The sequence below is a fragment of the Sphaeramia orbicularis genome, chromosome 12 (assembly GCF_902148855.1).
Source record: "Sphaeramia orbicularis chromosome 12, fSphaOr1.1, whole genome shotgun sequence".
NCBI classification, from domain to species: Eukaryota; Metazoa; Chordata; class Actinopteri; order Kurtiformes; family Apogonidae; genus Sphaeramia; species Sphaeramia orbicularis.
The window spans coordinates 2,285,649-2,305,181 of NC_043968.1; the positions used below are offsets into that span (position 1 = coordinate 2,285,649).

The window sequence follows — 19,533 nt, forward strand, 5'->3', positions numbered from 1 at the left end:
AACCAGGACTGGAACATAGAACAGAACCAGGACTGGAACATAGAACAGAACCAGGACTGGAACATAAACAGAACCAGGACTGGAACATAGAACAGAACCAGGACAGAACCAGGACTGGAACATAGAACAGAACCAGGACAGGAACATAAACAGAACCAGGACTGGAACATAGAACAGAACCAGGACTGGAACATAGAACAGTACCAGGACTGGAACATAGAACAGAACCAGGACTGGAACATAGAACAGAACCAGGACTGGAACATAGAACAGTACCAGGACTGGAACATAAAACAGAACCAGGACTGGAACATAGAACAGAACCAGGACTGGAACACAGAACAGAACTAGGACTGGAACATAGAACAGAACCAGGACTGGAACATAGAACAGAACCAGGACTGGAACATAAAACAGAACCAGGACTGGAACATAAACAGAACCAGGACTGGAACACAGAACAGAACTAGGACTGGAACATAGAACAGAACCAGGACTGGAACATAGAACAGTACCAGGACTGGAACATAAAACAGAACCAGGACTGGAACATAGAACAGAACCAGGACTGGAACACAGAACAGAACTAGGACTGGAACATAGAACAGAACCAGGACTGGAACATAGAACAGAACCAGGACTGGAACATAAACAGAACCAGGACTGGAACATAGAACAGAACCAGGACAGAACCAGGACTGGAACATAGAACAGAACCAGGACAGGAACATAAACAGAACCAGGACTGGAACATAGAACAGAACCAGGACTGGAACACAGAACAGAACCAGGACTGGAACATAGAACAGAACCAGGACTGGAACACAGAACAGAACCAGGACTGGAACATAGAACAGAACCAGGACTGGAACATAGAACAGAACCAGGACTGGAACATAAACAGAACCAGGACTGGAACATAGAACAGAACCAGGACTGGAACACAGAACAGAACCAGGACTGGAACATAGAACAGAACCAGGACTGGAACACAGAACAGAACCAGGACTGGAACATAGAACAGAACCAGGACTGGAACATAGAACAGAACCAGGACTGGAACATAAACAGAACCAGGACTGGAACACAGAACAGAACCAGGACTGGAACACAGAACAGAACCAGGACTGGAACATAGAACAGAACCAGGACTGGAACATAAACAGAACCAGGACTGGAACATAGAACAGAACCAGGACTGGAACACAGAACAGAACCAGGACTGGAACATAGAACAGAACCTGACATCCTCACACATTCAGCTGGTTCTGATTCTTGCTAGAACATGACTCTGAGGTACAGGGACACTGGAACTATTTTGCTGTGTTTGGTAGAATTCTCCCCTGGGTCGCTCCACAGCCCCTGTTCGACTGCACACATAGGAAATCCATGAAATACAACAAAAAGAAACTCTGTCATCAGTGAAGGCTGCGCAAATAGAACTGCATAAAGCAATCAATCCCATAGAAAACTCTGATTATTGTGCATTTTTTTCCAATCAGGGACACAGTGGTCCGAAAGCAAACGCCTAAATGAACGGTTGGAAAAAGTCTTAAACATAGGCAGTAAATCAGAGCTCTGACCACAGAACACCTACGAGACAGAGCAACAACCTTGAGCTGGAGATGCTTGTATTATTAGGCCTCCTCCAGACATGTTATAAAACTCCAAACACACACAATAACCTGGATCTGATGGAAGGAAACCACTGGAACGTCTCCTGTAGATTTTGCTTTTTGCCGCAAATGTGCTGATTATATCTAGTTTAAATATGGATATGTGAATATATTTTTACTATATCACTATATAGGACAATATAGAATATTACATGTATTTATATTATATATGTGTTTTTGTTTTTCTGTTTTGGTTTTTTTAGTTTTTATTAATATCTGGTAGGATAAGTTGTAAATGGGTATTATCATATTAGTGTATACAGGAAAAAGGTTGTTGTTGTTCGTACAAAATAATAATTGCTATATAGTGATCATAAGGAATAGAAATCAGGTTTGTTCACTTTTATGTCATATTTCAAGGTGATATTTGTATCTCTGCCATGTCTGCATTTGAAAAAATACCTAAAATATCAAAACAGTACTTTTTAATATCGATACAGCATCATGAAGTGAAATATTTTCTTACAATTTTGATTACTAGAAATTGCAGGCGACCCCACGTGCACTGTAAAAAATTAAAAAAATAAAAAACATTTAAAAAAAGGTAATATTCTGGCAGCAGGGGTGCCGAAAAAATACTGTTAAATAATGGAAAATAACAATCTCATAAAAATACAGTAATTTTCCACAATTAAAATACAGTTTTTTGCCCTAACTTTACATGAGATTTTGCATATTTTTTTTGACTTTTTAATGTTTAATAAAGAATATTTACATGTATTAAAACAATCAAATTATCCGTAAATATATATATATATATATATATATATATATATATATATATATATATATATATATATATATATATATATAATTTTCAATCAGACTAAGTTGTACAATCCACTGATAAAAACTGTATTTGGACAGTTTATCAGTGCTTATACATGTTATACATTCACAAAAATACATTTATTCAACATTTTTGTTGTGAAACCTCCTGTAATGACACAAGATATTTGTCAATTTACAAACAAGTCTGGTTCAACTGACAGAACAAATACTTCTTTTACAGTTAACTGTCAGTAATTTTATCTGGTTTTAATTTTTTTTTTTTTTTTTACAGTGTTAAACTTTAAATTAACAGTTTAATCTCATAAATAGAAAAGAAATGTTTGTGAAATTACGATACATTTGCAAATGTATTTTAACTGTATTTTTCTGTGAAAAAAGAAAACATTTCTTTAAAAAAAAATGGAAATTTTACGGTTATTCACAGTTACAGTTTTTTCATGTTATTTCACATTTGACATGTAAAATCAGTCTATTTTTGTCATTTCATTGATATTTTCTTGTATCTTTAAATACAGGAAAAATCTGTAAAATAAACAGTGAAAATTCTGTTAAATCACAGATGATTTTTTTACAGTGTGGGGTCCCGACTCCACGGTAGAAAACCACTCATGTTCAGGTGTTCAAGTTGAATGTGTTTGGTGACACAGCCAGCTGGAAACACCGCTCTTCTGCACAGTCTCTGACCCTCATTCAGCTTCATGGGTGTGTGTCAAAACATTTATTTCTCCCGGGAACATTTAGAGGGAATCATTTTTGGAAGCCGATCAACATGTCGGAATCTGACTGTGCCTCCAACCAGTAAATCATCCACCATTATGGTTTCTGGCAACAGGGAAACAACCCCAGTTCAAACGTCTTCATCTGTCCTTACAGTAACACAGTCAGCAAATAACCCAGCAAACGCGCCGTAAAGGTAATTAAAGAGCGATGGGCTTGGGAGGTGAAAGGTACATGCCTCCAAACACACCCCCCACCCCCCACTCCGCCCCTCCCAGATGAGTTATGGAGCTGCCGCCGTGGGCTGGAGGTCAGGGAAGCTAATGGTTTTGTCAGGGCTTGTCTGGGCTCCACACTCCCAACACACAACCTCCAGGCTGTCGACTGTGAAACACCACATACCGACAAAGAACCAGAGGGAACGGTGCGGATAAAGCAGGGCTGTCAAACATGCGGCCCAGGGGCCAAATCCGGCCCACCAAAGGGTTCAATCTGGCCCCTGGGATGAACTTGTGAAATGCAAAAATTACACTGAAAATATTAACAATCAAGGATGTTAAAAGAATTTAGGTCAATTAATTCTAAAGTGGATCCGAACAGTAAAATACTATCATAATAAACTATAAATAATGAAAACTGCAAATTTGTCTCTTTGTTTTACTGAAAAAAATGTAAAATTACACAAAAATGTTCACATTTACAGACTAGCCTTTAAAAAAAAAAAAAAGTGAATATCTGAAATGTCTTAAGAGAAGTATGTGGAATTGTAATAATATTCTGCCTGTTATTTAATGTTTGGTGTATTTGTAGATCCACTGTGATCTCTAAGTTGTGATTCACATGTAGAAATGATAAACTAAGGCATAATATTGTTAACATTGCACTTATTTTACTAAAGAATTTTCAGGTTGTTCATATTTGTTCATGTTATGTTCAAGTACAATTCGTAGATGTAAACATTTTAATTACGGATTTTAAGTATATTTTTGCGTGCATTGTAGGATTTTTGAGCATAATTAAGTGTATTTTTGCGTGCATTGTAGGATATTTAAGCATATTTAAGTGTATTTTTGCGTGCATTGTAGGATTTTTGAGCATAATTAAGTGTATTTTTGTGTGTATTGTAGGATATTTAAGTGTGTTTTTTATTTTATGGAATTTACTTTTTTCACTCAAAAGTTCTTATCCTATTATTTATATTATTTTACTGGTCCGGCCCACTTTAGATCATATTAGGCTGGATTTGGCCCCTGAACTAAAATGAGTTTGACACCCCTGGTATAAAGTCTGTACAACATCATATCAGGGCTTTTTCAGTCTCCGCCTCCAAACTGGACTGTAAAAAAAAATCTGTAATTTAACAGAATTTTTACCGATTATTTTACAGATTTTTCCTGTATTTTTAAGGAAAATATCAATGAAATTACAAAATAGGCTGTGATTTTGCGTGTCAAATGTAAAATAACACAAAAAAAACTGTAACTGTGAAAAACCAAAAAAATTCAATTTTTTAAAAGAAATTTTTTATTTTTTCACAGAAAAATACAGTTAAAATACATTTGCGAATGTATCGTAATTTCACATATATTTCTTTCTATTTATGAGATTAAACTGTTAATTTAAAGTTCAATACTGTTAAAAAAATAATAAAACCAGATAAAATTACTGACAATTAACCGTAACAGAAGTATTTGTTCTGTAAGTTTGACAAGACTTGTTTGTTAATTAACAAATATCTTGTGTAATTACAGGAGGTTTCACAACAAAAATGTTGAATAAGTGTGTTTTTGTGAATGTATAACATGTATAAGCACTGATAAACTGTCCAAATACAGTTTTTATCAGTGGATTGGACAACTGAGTCTCATTGAAAATTATTTATATATATATTTATAGGGAATTGGATTGTTTTAATACGTGTAAATATTCTTTATTAAACATTAAAAAGTCAAAAAAAATATGCAAAATCTCATGTAAAGTTAGGGCAAAAAACTGTATTTGAATTATGGAAAATTACCGTATTTTTATGAGATGGTTATTTTCCGTTATTTAACAGTATTTTTTTGGCACCCCTGCTGCCGGAATAATACCGTTTTGGTTTTTTTTGGTTTTTTTTACAGTGTGTGGAATGAACGACCCATGCACATCAGACCAAACCGACTCAGCCTCTGTTTGAAATCCATATTTTCTCTCAACTCACACATAATTATGTATAGAAATAAAAATAAATCTGTCCTAAAACATGTTAATAATTGTTTACTCAGTTAAACAGACACTAGTTCAGCCTGAAAACTGTCAGCCAAAGTAATCAAAACAAACCAAATGAATAAAAAATTTAACAAAAACAATAAGCAACAACAACAGAATAAGCCACAAACTGAACAAAATTGACAAAAAAATAATAAACCCATGCAGTTGGATCAGTGACAGTGGATGGACACACTGGGTTTATATACATTAAATAATGAATAAAATCTACGAAACTTAAAAAAAATTACAAATAAATAAGTAACATGAAAAATGAGTAAAAGCTTTACAATAATGAAGTAAAAAAAGAATAAAATAAGCTATAAAATTAACAAAAACAAATAAGTGAAATAAGAGAAAATATGCAAGAAAATTAAAAAAACAACCAAAGTAATCAAAACAAACAAAATGAATTAAAAAAATTAACAAAAATAATAAGCAACAACAACAGAATAAGCCACAAACTGAACAAAATTGACGAAAAAATAATAAACCCATGAAGTTGGATCACTGACAGTGGATGGACACACTGAGTTTATATGAATTAAATAATAAAATGAACAAAAATGAAAAGGAAAATCTACAAAATAATGAAGAACATGAACAAAATAAGCAAAAAATTAACTAATTAACCAGTTGTTGATTTTGGTCGGCGGTGGACGTTTGGGTCTTTAAGGGTTAAAATACTGAAACATTTAGTTTTACAATGTTAACAAAATAAACCCTGAAGACAAAAAAAAGTACATCGCAATAAAGATAATTATTACAACTCATTAATTATCTATAGAAATCAAAATGAATCTGTCCTAAAACATGTAAATAAAGGTTTACTCAGAAAAACAGACACTAGTTCAGCCTGAAAACTGACTCAACAAATAAAAGTTGGAGTTTTTTTGTCGGTTTCATGTGTAAATCAGCCTCCAGTGTTGGTGTTAAATAAATCCGTATCCTCTGTTCGCGCCTCTAAGTTTAATTAAGTGGAAACATTGCGAGGTTTAATCGTTCCTGCCGTTGTGAAAAGTTCATTTATCCACCGAGCGTCTGGATGATGGTTCACAGCTGTGGACCAGTCAATACGACGGCGTACGAGGGCCACGTACCAAAATAAAAACACCTGTCGTTACCCGAATAAAGAGGAAAAATATCGGAATAAAACACAGAAAATTCTGAGAATTAAAGTCGAATATGATAAGAATAAAGTCGTAGTTTAAAAAAAAAAAAAAAAAAAAAAAAACGCATAATATAATGAAAATAATGTTGTACTTGTATGAGATTAAAGTCGTAATATTTAGAGAATTTTTTTTTCTTGCATATTTATTTATTATTTTGGGAATTTTCTTATTTGTTTTTGTTAATTTTGTTGCTTATTTTATTCTTTTTTTTTTTTTTTTTTACTTCATTCCAGTAAAGTTTTTGCTCATTTTTTCATGTTATTTATTCATTTGTAAAGATTTTTTGTTCAGTTTTGTAGATTTTATTCATTATTTCATATATACATAAACCCAGTGTGTCCATCCACTGTCACTGATCCAACTCCATGGGTTTTACTGGTGAATCAACGCTGTAGAAGATGACGGTGTTTCCATGGTAACTACAGAGCCTCTGAGCCATATCTGATGACCATGAAAAGATGAAGAACTGTATTTCACACCGATTACACTTTTACTTCATATTTCATGTTTTTTTGGTGAAGTTTTTCTGTATTTTTCAAGGATTTTGCTCATTTTACACAGATTTTACAAGTTTTCATACATTTTCTTCAATAAATATTTGAGGTAAAACTGTATTTTACACCAATTATTTCCATGTATTGATAGGATTAGTGGATCAGCAGGTATTAAACAGTTTAGATCAGGGGATGGTTTTAGTTTTTGAGGGTTATCAGACTAAACACAGGGTTCAGGATGTTATGAAACAATGAACTCTGCTCATTTTGAAGTATTTTGTTCATTTTATTCTAACTTTAGAAGAATTTGTTCACTTTTACTTCATATTTCAAGGTTTTTTGGTGAAGTTTTTCCTTATTTTTCAAGGATTTTGCTCATTTTTCACTCATTTTACAAGTTTTCACACATTTTCTCCAATAAATATTTGAGGTAAAACTGCATTTTACACCAATTATTTCCATGTATTGATAGGATTAGTGGATCATCAGGTATTAAACAGTTTAGATCAGGAGATGGTTTTGGTTTTTGTGGGTTATCACACTAAATACAGGGTTCTGGACGTTATGAAACAATGAACTCTGCTCATTTTTTCAAATATTTTACTCATTTTCTTCTCACTTTAGAAGAATTTGTTCACTTTTACATCATATTTCAAGGTTTTTTGGTTAACTTTTCCTTATTTTTCAAGTATTTTGCTCATTTTTCACTCATTTTACAAGTTTTTGTCCATTTTCTCCAATGAATATTTGAGGTAAAACTGCATTTTACACCAATTTTTTCCATGGATTGATAGGATTAGTGGATCAACAGGTATTTGGTATGATGAACTCTGCTCATTTTTCAAGAGGTTTGCTCATTTTATTCTCACTTTTCACTTTTATGTCATATTTCAACATTTTTTGGTTATGTTTTTCCTTATTTTTCACTTATTTTGCTAATTTTACAAGTCTCTGCACATTTTCTCCTATGGACAATTGATGTAAAACTGTATTTTACGCCAATTATTTACATGTATTGATAAGATTAGAGGATCAACAGGTATTAAACAGTTTAGATCAGCAGATGGTTTAGATTTTTGAGGGTTAACACAGTACATACAGGGTTCAGGATGTTACGATACAATGAACTCTGCTCATTTTTCAAGTATTTTTGCTCATTTTCTTCTCACTTTAGAAGAATTGGTTCACCTTTACATTATAGTTCAAGGTTTTTTTGGTTACAATTTTCCTCATTTTTCAAGTATTTTGCTCATTTTGCACTTATTTTACAAGTTTTTACATTTTCTCCTATGAATAATTGAGGTAAAACTGCATTTTCCACCACTTATTTCCAGGTATTAAACAGTTCCATCAGTAGGTGTTTGGGTCTTTATGGGTTACGCTGCTCCAGTTCTTCTGTCCATACCATGCGGTGTTAATTGATACCAGTTTGGTTGCATCTTTGGTTCAGAACATGCCTGTGTAATGACCACCTCCTGCTGAGTCAGCGGCGTCTCCTGCACAAACTCCTCTGGATTCTCAAGACGAACGAGCAGCAGCAAGAATCCATAAAGTGGACGACATACGGGGCCCGTTTGAGTGGAGAGGGCACCCGTTTGATTACAAGCCCCTTTAAAAACGCAGGTGGTGGTCCTCTGGAGGCCATAAACCAGCAGCAGCAGCAGCAGCAGCAGCAGAGCGGCCACAGCCTAAACATTCCTCTGGAATAAACAGGCTTTCCCTGCACCTCTGTTTGGAAACCACCTCACCCTGACCTCAAGGATTCTCCCAAAAAAACGGAAAAAAATGCAACAAAATGACCCTGTTTTTAAGTCAAATAACGTAGTAAAAACCCCTAATAATAAATATCATTACATTGCATTGGTTAGTTTGGTTTAAATATTGATCTTTGTTTCCAAAATGCCTCTGAGATGGTTTGGACTGAATTTCTCTCAACATTGATTTTGCTTTTTGTTTTGTTTTTTTAACCATGACTACGATTTTAAATGTTCTTCCTCTAAATTTCTAAAATATTTTTCATGCTCTGACTCTAAATAATAATTTTTTACTTCAACTAACCATCTACTTTCATCACATCTCACTGAGGAAGAAAAATCTAACATTAAACTTTAAGGAAATTTGATTTGTTTTTATCTCAGATCATCATGAGCAGGACATTTACAGCTGTAGACATAAGGTGTCCCAATATTTATGTCCATATAGTTTATAAACATTCACATGGTTTTATGGTAAATATTTCAGTACTAACTGAAATTTCTGAAACTAATGAAATGACGAAAACTAGAATTGAAAAAACATTTTCATTTACTGAAATAAATTAAATCTATAATTAAAAGAAAAAAAAACGATAACTAACTGAAACTGTATTGTGTGTTTACAAACTAAAATGTATAAAAATTAGGGATAAAATTCCCTTTGTTTTCGTCTTTGTCGATGTTGGATTGATACGAAATCAATTTATTTTGCTCTAGTAATTATAGCTAGTAGCACCATGTGACACTTCACAGTCCGCCACTTGTGGTTTCCAGTCGTCTTCTGGTCCCCACTCTACCTGGAAACATGGAGACTAAAGTTGGGAGAAAGCAGCAGAGTCCTGTCTGGGATTTATTTGAGTACGACGACAGAGAAGAGAAAAGAGACGACTGAACTAAAATTAATACTAAAACTAAACTAAAACTAAGCATTTAAAAGAAAATGAAAACTAATAAAAACTAGCAAACCTGCACTAAAAACGAATTAAAACGAACTGAATTAGAGAAAAAAAGAGTCAAAACTAAATAAAATTAAACTATAATGAACAAAACTATTAGAACCTTGGAACATACACGTGGAAAGCTTATAATGCGTACAGATAACACGCCAGTTAAAAGTGACGTGTGTACAGGGTGGGGAAGCAAAATGTCCAATGAACATTTAGTTGTTTTTTCTCAGCAGGCACTACGTCAATTGTTTTGAAACCAAACATATACTGATGTCATAATCATACCTAACACTATTATCCACACCTTTTCAGAAACTTTTGCCCATATGAGTAATCAGGAAAGCAAACATCAAAGAGTGTGTGATTTGCTGAATGCACTCGTCACACCAAAGGAGATTTCAAAAATAGTTGGAGTGTCCATAAAGACTGTTTATAATGGAAAGAAGAGAATGACTATGAGCAAAACTATTACCAGAAAGTCTGGAAGATACTATTAAAGAAGAATGGGAGAAGTTGTCACCCCAATATTTGAGGAACACTTGCGCAAGTTTCAGGAAGCGTGTGAAGGAAGTTATTGAGAAAGAAGGAGGACACATAGAATAAAAACATTTTCTATTATGGACATTTTCTTGTGGCAAATAAATTCTCATGACTTTCAATAAACTAATTGGTCATACACTGTCTTTCAATCCCTGCCTCAAAATATTGTACATTTTGCTTCCCCACCCTGTATTTACGCAAGTCAGGATATCACGTTGCACAAAAATGTTGAGAGAAATTAAGTCAAACCATCTCTCATTTTACAAGCAAAAATAACAATTTAACCCAGACTAACCAATGCAATGATATTTATCCCATAATATAAAACTACAAAAGCACTCGGAGAGCGCAGACCTCCGCCACGGCAGATCAGTGGACCCCCGTGCCCCCCCATCACCACCACCAAAACTGAATCATTTGTTCCTTGTGCCAGTATCAACATTTCCTGAAATTTTCATCCAAATCCATCCATAACTTGTTGTGTTATCTTGCACACGGACAGACAGACAGACAAACCAACGCCAGCAAAAACAGAACCTCCTTGGCAGAGATAACTATATTCTGACATTAGTCCTTATTGTTTTGTATCCCAGACCCCTGTTAGAAAACAAACACCAACACGTCCACATACTTTTGTCCACATAGTGTACGTATCTTTGTTTAATCCTTCAACATTAGTTGCGACGGTGAGATGTTTTCCGCAGATAGTTTCCCATGCACATCATCCTCTTTGAAGGCACTTCCTCCTGCGTTGGCTGACATTATCTTTATGGTAACCAGCTGGTGACCTGCTTTAGCTCAACTTATCAGCAGTCAGAGGTTTCAAAGACAAACTGCAAAAGCAGAAGAAGCCAGAATCTGCATTAAAACCTGTCAGAAACACAGACGGCTGCATGGAAAAGGATGGTTTGGAGGAGGGAGCCCCAGGTCTGGGGTTAGATCTTCATGTAGTTCAGTCTGATACTCAGGAAGGACTGAACTGGACCATGGAATCCTTTAACCCATGGATGTCAAACTCATTTTAGTTCAGTTCCATATTCAGCTACATTTGATCTGCAGTGGGCCGAACCAGTAAAATAATAACAGAATAATATATAAATAATGACAACTCCAAATTTTTGTCTTTGTTTTAGTGTAAAAAAAAAACATTAAATTATGAAAATTCTTACTTTTAGAAACTACCAAAAAAAAAAAAAAAACCCTGAAAAAACAGAAATTTAAATTAAAAAAACATAAGAAAATTTAGTGCAATTTTAACAATATTAGTCCTTAACTTATCATTTCTCCATGTGCATTATGGATCGGATCTACAAAGACACTAAACAGTGAGGAACAGGAAGAAAAGAGTTAAACTTGTGCTGAATTTTCTTTGGACATTTCATGTTGCTCATATTTGTTCAGATTATTCATATTTTAGTGTTACAGGATAGTTTGTAAATGTAAACATTTTCATATTTTGATGTTATTTTTCGCACTAAAAGAACAAAAAATTAAGTTGTTAATTCTACTTTTTTTTGCTTAATTCAAGATTTTTTTTTTTTACTTAATTGAAGATTTTTTTTGGCTTAATTCAAGATTTTTTTTGCTAAATTTGAGATTTTTTTTGGCTTAATTGAAGATTCTTTTATTTAATTGAAGGTTTTTTTTTTTTTTTTGCTTAATTGAACTTTTTTTTTTACTTAATTGAAGTTTTTTTTTTTTTTGGCTTAATTCAAGATTTTTTCCTGAATTCAAGCTAAATTTTTTTTTGCTTAATTGAATTCAAGACTGTGGAATTTTTACACTTGGCAAAAACATCCTAGGGGCCGAAGTGGACCCTTTGGCGGGCCGCTTTGGCCCCCGGGCCACATGTTTGACTCCCCTGCTTTAACCCATAAAGACCCAGTACTACTTTAATGGCAGTCCTCAAATGATTTACTTTCTCTATTGTAAACTTTTCGTTAGTGGTTTATCACCATTTGTTCTAATATTACGCTCAGTATTTTGCATTCTTCAGTGAAAATCGGGTATTTTCCTGCATTTAATTCACTGATCATGATTGACGTCCATAAAAGCTCAAATTAAAATTGAGGGTCACTAGCGGCGTTGTACCCATGGTGCCACTGTGTATGAAAAGTGCCTTTACATTATTGTAAGTGAACGCAGCCAGAGCAGCAGCAATTTTGTAAAAAACTGTCATGATGTTATTTGTTCCCAGTATTTGGGAGTGGATATTTAAGGAATATTTTCAAGACACAATTATGCTTTTAGGCAGTTTGTTTATTTCAGTAGCATCAGTTTATAGTATATGCAGGTAAATACTGCCTATTTGCATTCATCAACAAAACTGTTTATAGAGTTAAGTATAAGTAAATTTTATAGAAATAATTAGACAGATTTGTTAGTTTACAATTTCAGGTTTTCCAAACTGTTTCTATTAATTAGCATCATTTTTGCTTTTAACAGTGATTCACTGACATAGTGATTTGTCATATATAGACTGCTGCAGTGTTAATGCTTCAGTTGTTTCAGTGAAGCTGTGTGGTGTGTCTGTTATTGACTTTCTAATGCCTGTCCCATTAGTTCAGCTGTTTTGTGGCGTGCCTGTCCCCTGCACCTCTCAGGCTGATGAACACCTGTTAGTGTTTCTATTACTGGATACTCTGTCAGGTACATGGAAGACCCAAGGTGGAGATTATGGACACAACTAACATCTAATAGTGTGTGTGGGGGGGGGGGGGCTTAACATCAAATACCACATTAGCCCTGATTTTCTGACGCTACAAGATGTTCTAAGCACTCCTGTGTCATTTTTTTTGAAATTTTCATCCAAAACCGCCCCCCCTCACCCCGAAAATTACTTTTTTAACTCTGAAAATCCCATCTTTCCCAGCTTCTCCACTCTTTTGTCCAGTGCAGTGTCTAAATATGTTCATGATGGGCCAGTTAAGGATCTTGTCAGTGCCGTATTGTATCATAAGAGTACTTTGTACAGTGAACAGTCTAATGTCAAGGTCATGTTGGAGGTTAAAGGTCACCAAAATGCCTAGTTTTTTCAAAAATTCATACCATTCTGACATTTGATCAAATCTGTCCTCAGTTCTGTTCCCTCTGGTTTCCTGGTGGGACCCCCCAGGCCTTTGGCCCTTTACAGACACATTACAGACTAAATATTCAAACATGGACAGAACATTTGAATTTACCACCATTAGTGTGGAAGGAAACACTGGCACACATTTAGGAGGGAATCACTAACACTTCATTCATTCATTCATTTTCTGAACCTGCTTTATCTTCACTAGGTCACTGGAGCCTATCCCAGCTACTTATGGGTGAAGGTGGGGTTCACCCTGGACATGTGACCAGTTCATCACAGACTGAACATACAGAGACAAACACACTGTCACATTCACACCTATGGGGGATTTAGATTAACCAGTTAACCTATCAGAGCATGTGTTTGGATGGTGGGAGGAGCCAGAGGACCAGAGAGAACCCACACAGACGTGAGGAGAAACTCCACACAGAAAGGTCCCACCCCCATGGACTAAAGGTCCCACCCCCATGGACTAAAGGTCCCACCCCCATGGACTAAAGGTCCCACCCCCATGGACTAAAGGTCCCACCCCCATGGACTAAAGGTCCCATCCCCATGGACTAAAGGTCCCACCCCCATGGACTAAAGGTCCCATCCCCATGGACTAAAGGTCCCACCCCCATGGACTAAAGGTCCCATCCCCATGGACTAAAGGTCCCACCCCCATGGACTAAAGGTCCCACCCCCATGGACTGGTGTTGGAATGGAACCCAGGACCTTCTGTCTGTGAGGCTCCAGGTCTATCCACTGCACCACCCACAACAGGACAAATACATGTAAATGTCACAGTCTGTGAAAGTACTGTTTGTTCTTTTTCACATGTCTATAACAGATAATACATGAGTAAATAGTTCTGTTGAATGTGTCTTATTGAATGTCAGTTGTTTGTGGTCAGTAGATGTGTTCTGAGGAGAGAACCTGAGCCCAACATTTGGAAGAACCCACATTAACAGCTGAATTCCATCAAATATGCATTTGGACCATTTGGGTGACCTTTGACCTATAATTTGACCTTGACTCTACACCTTTTATAGTGCAAAGTACTCTGAAGACATGACATGTCTGACAAAAAACATTTAAGGTCCAGCATGAGCAGACTGTTACACTGTACTTTATCAAAAGTGAAGAAAGTTCATATTTTCAGGGTTGAAAAAGTAATTTTCGGGGGGGGGGGGGGGGGGGGGGGGGTTGGGCTTGATTTGAAATTTTCTCACATTTTTGTATTCCCAAGACATGGGAGCATTAGAAAGTCTGGGCTAAAGTTGAATCTGAAAACTTTGCTGAAATAAGCCCCCCAGACTAATATCTTCTATCGTCCAGCGGCAGTGAACGGCAGCCTTCACATTTTGCATCGTCTGCTCGCACTAGAAATGTCATGAACGGCAGCATAAAGACTGATGAAAATGGAGTATGGCGGCAGGGATGAAGAACTGAAAGTAGAGAGAGGCTAAAACGGCCCAGCGTACCTCACAACAGTTGAATACGGACATAAAATTGTGCCCAGTAGCTGCTCACGTTTTTCCTTATTTTTCAAGTATTTCGCTCATTTTGCAAGTTTCCGTACATTTTCTCCGATGGATAATTGGTGTAAAACTGTATTTTACACCAATTATTTCCATGTATTACACTGGTCTACAATGTTTTAGAAATGATTTGCTTCAGAGGTTAAATGTGCTAAATGTTCCGTATTTTAATAAGATTAGTTGGAAAATAAATGACAAAAGTGCCAGTTTGCTGATGTTTTCAAGGTATATGATTAAGTGTTATTACACACATATATGTGGGTTTATGTACATTTATAGAATAGTTTTATAAATCTAACACTAAATAGAAGCTGTAAAGTGAATGTATTCTAATGTGCAGACAGTGTTTGGAAGTAGATCTTGTAGCTCTGACACAAATATTCCTTTTGAGTCAAACCCATTCTCTCGTTAATTCTTGAATTTCACATTTTGACCCAAGGCTGGATCTTGGAAAGTTCAGCCAACCAGCATTTTTGACTTGATTTTTCTTTATCAGTGACTCTGATGTGGTAAAATGTCATTACTTTTATTCTGGAAGCATTTTCCTTGTAGACCAGTGTTACTAGGATTAGTGGATCAACAGGTATTAAACAGTTTAGGTCAGCAGATGTTTTGGGTCTTTAAGGGTTAAATCCACTACATTTGTCTAACTTCAGATCCTTTCTAGATAAACATGTGACTCCACAGATAAAGCAAAACTTATAAGATACAAACAAAATATCATAATATCAGAGGTTAAGCCAGTTATTTGTGTTTTACTTGCTCACATTTCAGCAAACAGACTTTTTTTTTCTGTAAACTCACACTCACACAAAGCTCAAATCATCCAATAAATCACAGAAAATCTCGTTTTTGTACCAGAATGTCATTTTTTCTTCCAACGTAGAATCATGTTTCAGTCACAGGAACAAACAACAGCTTCTACTTCTGACTTTTGCTGTTAACGTTTCTCTCTTTTTACCTTTACGTTGTATTTTTGACATTGTTATCTCGGTACTTTTACTCTTAAAACGTCTTCCAGGACCTGTAAACCTGGTATCTGTGGTAGAGTTATGACAATAATAAACACACACATCGTCTGTTTTAATTATTAATCACCCAGAATGAAACCCACGTCACTAAACAGAAGAATTGTAAATGTGTAAAAGCAGGATTCAGGTTTGTGGTCCACAGTCCACATATGGAGACTGAGTCGGATGCGTTGGAGTAAAAAAGGAGGACGAGGTCTGTGATGATGAGTGTGTGTGTGTGTGTGTGTGTGTGTGTGTGTGTGTGTGTGTTGGTGTAAATCTACAGCCTGTTACAAATACTGCAGATAACGGTGTTTTATGACACATCAGCGTGCAGCATAAGCTCCTTAGTCTGTGTTTATGCAGAAGGAAGATACAGACAGATGTGAATTCAGGGGTTTCACAGGAGATATGAAGGGTTTAGTGGATGTTTGTGGGTTTGGTGCAGATGTTACAGCTTCAGAAAATGTTGTTATCAGTGATTTTAACCCATAAAGACCCAAACAAACACCGGCGACCAAAATCATTTACTGAAATACAGTTCTTCATCTTTTCACGGTCATCAGATATGACCCATTTGGATGTTCAGAGGCTCCGTAGTTACCGTGGAAACACCGTCATCTTCTACAACATCGATTCACCAGTAAAACCCATGGAGTTGGATCAGTGACAGTGGATGGACACACTGGGTTTAGGCTCAGTTAATGAGAGATTTTACTGAAAAAGTCACTTTTTCTTCAGTTTTCTCTGTTTTTGATATAATAACCCTCAACTTTAACCTGAGTTACTGAACAGCTACATGATCAGTAAAATCTACAGGGTGGGGAAGCAAAATGTACAATGAACATTTAGTTGTTTTTTCTCAGCAGGCACTACGTCAGTTGTTTTGAAACCAAACATATACTGATGTCATAATCATACCTAACACTATTATCCATACCTTTTCACAAACTTTTGCCCATATGAGTAATCAGGAAAGCAAACGTCAAAGAGTGTGTGATTTGCTGAATGCACTCGTCACACCAAAGCAGATTTCAAAAATAGTTGGAGTGTCCATAAAGACTGTTTATAATGGAAAGAAGAGAATGACTATGAGCAAAACTATTACCAGAAAGTCTGGAAGATACTATTAAAGAAGAATGGGAGAAGTTGTCACCTGAATATTTGAGGAACACTTGTACAAGTTTCAGGAAGCGTGTGAAGGCAGTTATTGAGAAAGAAGGAGGACACATAGAATAAAAACATTTTCTATTATGGACATTTTCTTGTGGCAAATAAATTCTCATGACTTTCAATAAACTAATTGGCCATACACTGTCTTTCAATCCCTGCCTCAAAATATTGGAAATTTTGCTTCCCCACCCTATATACAGGAAAACAGATGATTTACACTGAAAAAATGTGAGGAAACTAATATAATAAATAGAGGTAAATCACTTATGAAAGGTTAAAAATAGTTCCAGGTCTCTAAGGGTTAATTAAACAACTTGCATAGTCTTTACATTCTCAAGAAACTCTTTTTTTCATTTTACTACAGCAAAAGGAAATTTCAGTTGAATTTTGACGTTTCAGTGAAAATTCTGATTAAAAATGTTGGACTTCCTCTGAAATTTGGCTCAGTTTTAGCAATATTTACTTTAAATATGTCTTTATCTGTGATTTTAAACCCATGGAGTTGACAATGTTAATGATTTATTTCACAACAAAAGTCTTTTTTTTTTTTTCCAGTTTTCTAGGATTTAATAAGCTATATATTTATTCTGAGCAATTAAAAAAAAAACGCACTGTCAAAAGTAACTGAAATGTAGGAAAATAGCAGATTTACACTGAAATATGCAAAGGATGGAATAATAAATGGTGATAAATCACTTAGGAAAGGTTAAATGTTATGTTCAGTTAATGAGAGATTTTACTGAAAAAGTCGCTTTTTCTTCAGTTTTCTTTGTTTTTTTATATAATAACTTCAACTTTAATCGGAGCTTTAATGAACATCCACATGATCAGTGAATTAAATATAAGAAAATACATGATTGACACTGAAAACACTTAAAACACAAAGGAGAATCTTCTAATAAATGGTGCTGAATCTCATTCTAAAGGTCAAACTGAGACTGTCTGTGGGTCTTTTCTGGCTTCATGTGCAGTATTTGTGCAGTATTTACCTCTTTTCTGTGCAGTATTTGTGCAGTATTTACCTCTTTTCTGGCTTCATGTGCAGTATTTGTGCAGTATTTACCTCTTTTCTGTGCAGTATTTGTGCAGTATTTACCTCTTTTCTGTGCAGTATTTGTGCAGTATTTACCTCTTTTCTGGCTTCATGTGCAGTATTTGTGCAGTATTTACCTCTTTTCTGGCTTCATGTGCAGTATTTGTGCAGTATTTGCCTCTTCATGTGCAGTACTTGTGCAGTATTTGTGCAGTATTTGCCTCTTTTCTGTGCAGTACTTGTGCAGTATTTGTGCAGTATTTGCCTCTTTTCTGGGTTCATGTGCAGTATTTGTGCAGTATTTGCCTCTTCATGTGCAGTATTTGTGCAGTATTTGCCTCTTTTCTGTGCAGTATTTGTGCAGTACTTGTGCAGTATTTGTGCAGTATTTCCCTCTTCATGTGCAGTATTTGTGCAGTATTTGTGCAGTATTTGCCTCTTTTCTGTGCAGTATTTGTGCAGTACTTGCACAGTACTTGTGCAGTATTTGTGCAGTATTTCCCTCTTCATGTGCACTATTTGAGCAGTATTTGTGCAGTATTTGCGCAGTATTTCCCTCTTTTCTGTGCAGTACTTGTGCAGTATTTGTGCAGTACTTGTGCAGTGTTTGTGCAGTGTTTGTGCAGTATTTCCCTCTTTTCTGTGCAGTACTTGTGCAGTATTTTTTTGCAGTATTTGCACAGTATTTCCCTCTTTTCTGTGCAGTACTTGTGCAGTATTTGTGCAGTATTTGCGCAGTATTTCCCTCTTTTCTGTGCAGTACTTGTGCAGTATTTGTGCAGTACTTGTGTAGTGTTTGTGCAGTATTTCCCTCTTTTCTGTGCAGTACTTGTGCAGTATTTTTTTGCAGTATTTGCACAGTATTTCCCTCTTTTCTGTGCAGTACTTGTGCAGTATTTGTGCAGTACTTGTGCAGTATTTCCCTCTTTTCTGTGCAGTACTTGTGCAGTATTTGTGCAGTATTTGCGCAGTATTTCCCTCTTTTCTGTGCAGTACTTGTGCAGTATTTGTGCAGTACTTGTGCAGTGTTTGTGCAGTATTTCCCTCTTTTCTGTGCAGTACTTGTGCAGTATTTTTTTTGCAGTGTTTGTGCAGTATTTCCCTCTTTTCTGTGCAGTACTTGTGCAGTATTTTTTTTGCAGTATTTGCGCAGTATTTCCCTCTTTTCTGTGCAGTACTTGTGCAGTGTTTGTGCAGTATTTCCCTCTTTTCTGTGCAGTACTTGTGCAGTATTTTTTTTGCAGTGTTTGTGCAGTATTTCCCTCTTTTCTGTGCAGTACTTGTGCAGTATTTGTGCAGTACTTGTGCAGTGTTTGTGCAGTATTTCCCTCTTTTCTGTGCAGTACTTGTGCAGTATTTTTTTTGCAGTGTTTGTGCAG

At 35.7% G+C, this 19,533-nt stretch overlaps 1 protein-coding gene across 1 annotated transcript in view; it reads right to left on the reverse strand.

The window, feature by feature from the left end:
• Nucleotides 1–19,533, reverse strand: part of npr2 (natriuretic peptide receptor 2) — a 163,654-nt gene that overhangs the window by 142,742 nt on the left and 1,379 nt on the right. The gene's annotated exons all lie outside the window — the stretch shown is intronic.